Genomic DNA, 5,070 nt, shown 5'->3' with positions numbered 1-5,070 from the left:
AATACTGTCACTATGGCGGTGTGTCCACTCACAGGATGAGTGGCGCTGCCCAATACTGTCACTATGGCGGTGTGTCCACTCACAGGATGAGTGACGCTGCCCAATACTGTCACTATAGCGGTGTGTCCACTCACAGGATGAGTGACGCTGCCCAATACTGTCACTATGGCGGTGTGTCCACTCACAGGATGAGTGACGCTGCCCAATACTGTCACTATGGCGGTGTGTCCACTCACAAGATGAGTGGCGCTGCCCAATACTGTCACTATGGCGGTGTGTCCACTCACAAGATGAGTGGCGCTGCCCAATACTGTCACTATGGCGGTGTGTCCACTCACAGGATGAGTGGCGCTGCCCAATACTGTCACTATGGCGGTGTGTCCACTCACAGGGTGAGTGGCGCTGCCCAATACTGTCACTATGGCGGTGTGTCCACTCACAGGATGAGTGGCGCTGCCCAATACTGTCACTATGGCGGTGTGTCCACTCACAGGATGAGTGGCGCTGCCCAATACTGTCACTATGGCGGTGTGTCCACTCAAAGGATGAGTGACGCTGCCCAATACTGTCACTATGGCGGTGTGTCTACTCACAGGATGAGTGACGCTGCCCAATACTGTCACTATGGCGGTGTGTCCACTCACAGGATGAGTGACACTGCCCAATACTGTCACTATGGCGGTGTGTCCACTCACAGGATGAGTGACGCTGCCCAATACTGTCACTATGGCGGTGTGTCCACTCACAGGATGAGTGACACTGCCCAATACTGTCACTATGGCGGTGTGTCCACTCACAGGATGAGTGACGCTGCCCAATACTGTCACTATGGCGGTGTGTCCACTCACAGGATGAGTGACACTGCCCAATACTGTCACTATGGCGGTGTGTCCACTCACAGGGTGAGTGGCGCTGCCCAATACTGTCACTATGGCGGTGTGTCCACTCACAGGATGAGTGGCGCTGCCCAATACTGTCACTATGGCGGTGTGTCCACTCACAGGATGAGTGGCGCTGCCCAATACTGTCACTATGGCGGTGTGTCCACTCAAAGGATGAGTGACGCTGCCCAATACTGTCACTATGGCGGTGTGTCCACTCACAGGATGAGTGACGCTGCCCAATACTGTCACTATGGCGGTGTGTCCACTCACAGGATGAGTGACACTGCCCAATACTGTCACTATGGCGGTGTGTCCACTCACAGGATGAGTGACGCTGCCCAATACTGTCACTATGGCGGTGTGTCCACTCACAGGATGAGTGACACTGCCCAATACTGTCACTATGGCGGTGTGTCCACTCACAGGATGAGTGACGCTGCCCAATACTGTCACTATGGCGGTGTGTCCACTCACAGGATGAGTGACACTGCCCAATACTGTCACTATGGCGGTGTGTCCACTCACAGGATGAGTGACACTGCCCAATACTGTCACTATGGCGGTGTGTCCACTCACAGGATGAGTGACGCTGCCCAATACTGTCACTATGGCGGTGTGTCCACTCACAGGATGAGTGACGCTGCCCAATACTGTCACTATGGCGGTGTGTCCACTCACAGGATAAGTGACGCTGCCCAATACTGTCACTATGGCGGTGTGTCCACTCACAGGATGAGTGGCGCTGCCCAATACAGTCACTATGGCGGTGTGTCCACTCACAGGATGAGTGACGCTGCCCCATACTGTCACTATGGCGGTGTGTCCACTCACAGAATGAGTGGCGCTGCCCCATACTGTCACTATGGCGGTGTGTACACTCACAGGATGAGTGACGCTGCCCAATACTGTCACTATGGCGGTGTGTCCACTCACAGGATGAGTGGCGCTGCCCAATACTGTCACTATGGCGGTGTGTCCACTCACAGGATGAGTGACGCTGCCCAATACTGTCACTATGGCGGTGTGTCCACTCACAGGATGAGTGACGCTGCCCCATACTGTCACTATGGCGGTGTGTCCACTCACAGGATGAGTGGCGCTGCCCAATACTGTCACTATGGCGGTGTGTCCACTCACAGGATGAGTGGCGCTGCCCAATACTGTCACTATGGCGGTGTGTAAACTCACAGGATGAGTGGCGCTGCCCAATACAGTCACTATGGCGGTGTGTCCACTCACAGGATGAGTGGCGCTGCCCAATACTGTCACTATGGCGGTGTGTCCACTCACAGGATGAGTGACGCTGCCCAATACTGTCACTATGGCGGTGTGTCCACTCACAGGATGAGTGGCGCTGCCCAATACTGTCACTATGGCGGTGTGTCCACTCACAGGATGAGTGGCGCTGCCCAATACTGTCACTATGGCGGTGTGTCCACTCACAGGATGAGTGGCGCTGCCCAATACTGTCACTATGGTGGTGTGTCCACTCACAGGATGAGTGGCGCTGCCCAATACTGTCACTATGGCGGTGTGTCCACTCACAGGATGAGTGGCGCTGCCCAATACTGTCACTATGGCGGTGTGTCCACTCACAGGATGAGTGGCGCTGCCCAATACTGTCACTATGGCGGTGTGTCCACTCACAGGATGAGTGGCGCTGCCCAATACTGTCACTATGGCGGTGTGTCCACTCACAGGATGAGTGGCGCTGCCCAATACTGTCACTATGGCAGTGTGTCCACTCACAGGATGAGTGGCGCTGCCCAATACTGTCACTATGGCTGTGTGTCCACTCACAGGATGAGTGACGCTGCCCAATACTCTCACTATGGCGGTGTGTCCACTCACAGGATGAGTGGCGCTGCCAAATACTGTCACTATGGCGGTGTGTCCACTCACAGGATGAGTGACGCTGCCCAATACTGTCACTATGGCGGTGTGTCCACTCACAGGATGAGTGGCGCTGCCCAATACTGTCACTATGGCGGTGTGTCCACTCACAGGATGAGTGGCGCTGCCCAATACTGTCACTATGGCGGTGTGTCCACTCACAGGATGAGTGGCGCTGCCCAATACTGTCACTATGGCGGTGTGTCCACTCACAGGATGAGTGGCGCTGCCCAATACTGTCACTATGGCGGTGTGTCCACTCACAGGATGAGTGACGCTGCCCAATACTGTCACTATGGCGGTGTGTCCACTCACAGGATGAGTGGCGCTGCCAAATACTGTCACTATGGCGGTGTGTCCACTCACAGGATGAGTGGACGCTGCCCAATACTGTCACTATGGCGGTGTGTCCACTCACAGGATGAGTGGCGCTGCCCAATACTGTCACTATGGCGGTGTGTCCACTCACAGGATGAGTGGCGCTGCCCAATACTGTCACTATGGCGGTGTGTCCACTCACAGGATGAGTGGCGCTGCCCAATACTGTCACTATGGTGGTGTGTCCACTCACAGGATGAGTGACGCTGCCCAATACTGTCACTATGGCGGTGTGTCCACTCACAGGATGAGTGGCGCTGCCCAATACTGTCACTATGGCGGTGTGTCCACTCACAGGATGAGTGGCGCTGCCCAATACTGTCACTATGGCGGTGTGTCCACTCACAGGATGAGTGGACGCTGCCCAATACTGTCACTATGGCGGTGTGTCCACTCACAGGATGAGTGGCGCTGCCCAATACTGTCACTATGGCGGTGTGTCCACTCACAGGATGAGTGGCGCTGCCCAATACTGTCACTATGGCGGTGTGTCCACTCACAGGATGAGTGGCGCTGCCCAATACTGTCACTATGGCGGTGTGTCCACTCACAGGATGAGTGGCGCTGCCCAATACTGTCACTATGGCGGTGTGTCCACTCACAGGATGAGTGGCGCTGCCCAATACTGTCACTATGGCGGTGTGTCCACTCACAGGATGAGTGACGCTGCCCAATACTGTCACTATGGCGGTGTGTCCACTCACAGGATGAGTGACGCTGCCCAATACTGTCACTATGGCGGTGTGTCCACTCACAGGATGAGTGACGCTGCCCAATACTGTCACTATGGCGGTGTGTCCACTCACAGGATGAGTGACGCTGCCCAATACTGTCACTATGGCGGTGTGTCCACTCACAGGATGAGTGACGCTGCCCAATACTGTCACTATGGCGGTGTGTCCACTCACAGGATGAGTGGCGCTGCCCAATACTGTCACTATGGCGGTGTGTCCACTCACAGGATGAGTGGCGCTGCCCAATACTGTCACTATGGCGGTGTGTCCACTCACAGGATGAGTGGCGCTGCCCAATACTGTCACTATGGCGGTGTGTCCACTCACAGGATGAGTGGCGCTGCCCAATACTGTCACTATGGCGGTGTGTCCACTCACAGGATGAGTGGCGCTGCCCAATACTGTCACTATGGCGGTGTGTCCACTCACAGGATGAGTGACGCTGCCCAATACTGTCACTATGGCGGTGTGTCCACTCACAGGATGAGTGGCGCTGCCCAATACTGTCACTATGGCGGTGTGTCCACTCACAGGATGAGTGACGCTGCCCAATACTGTCACTATGGCGGTGTGTCCACTCACAGGATGAGTGGCGCTGCCCAATACTGTCACTATGGCGGTGTGTCCACTCACAGGATGAGTGGCGCTGCCCAATACTGTCACTATGGCGGTGTGTCCACTCACAGGATGAGTGGCGCTGCCCAATACTGTCACTATGGTGGTGTGTCCACTCACAGGATGAGTGACGCTGCCCAATACTGTCACTATGGCGGTGTGTCCACTCACAGGATGAGTGGCGCTGCCCAATACTGTCACTATGGCGGTGTGTCCACTCACAGGATGAGTGGCGCTGCCCAATACTGTCACTATGGCGGTGTGTCCACTCACAGGATGAGTGGCGCTGCCCAATACTGTCACTATGGCGGTGTGTCCACTCACAGGATGAGTGGCGCTGCCCAATACTGTCACTATGGCGGTGTGTCCACTCACAGGATGAGTGGCGCTGCCCAATACTGTCACTATGGCGGTGTGTCCACTCACAGGATGAGTGGCGCTGCCCAATACTGTCACTATGGCGGTGTGTCCACTCACAGGATGAGTGGCGCTGCCCAATACTGTCACTATGGCGGTGTGTCCACTCACAGGATGAGTGACGCTGCCCAATACTGTCACTATGGCGG

Source organism: Procambarus clarkii, chromosome 26 (assembly GCF_040958095.1).
Source record: "Procambarus clarkii isolate CNS0578487 chromosome 26, FALCON_Pclarkii_2.0, whole genome shotgun sequence".
In the NCBI taxonomy this organism is placed as follows: domain Eukaryota; kingdom Metazoa; phylum Arthropoda; class Malacostraca; order Decapoda; family Cambaridae; genus Procambarus; species Procambarus clarkii.
This window is presented reverse-complemented; position numbering follows the sequence as displayed.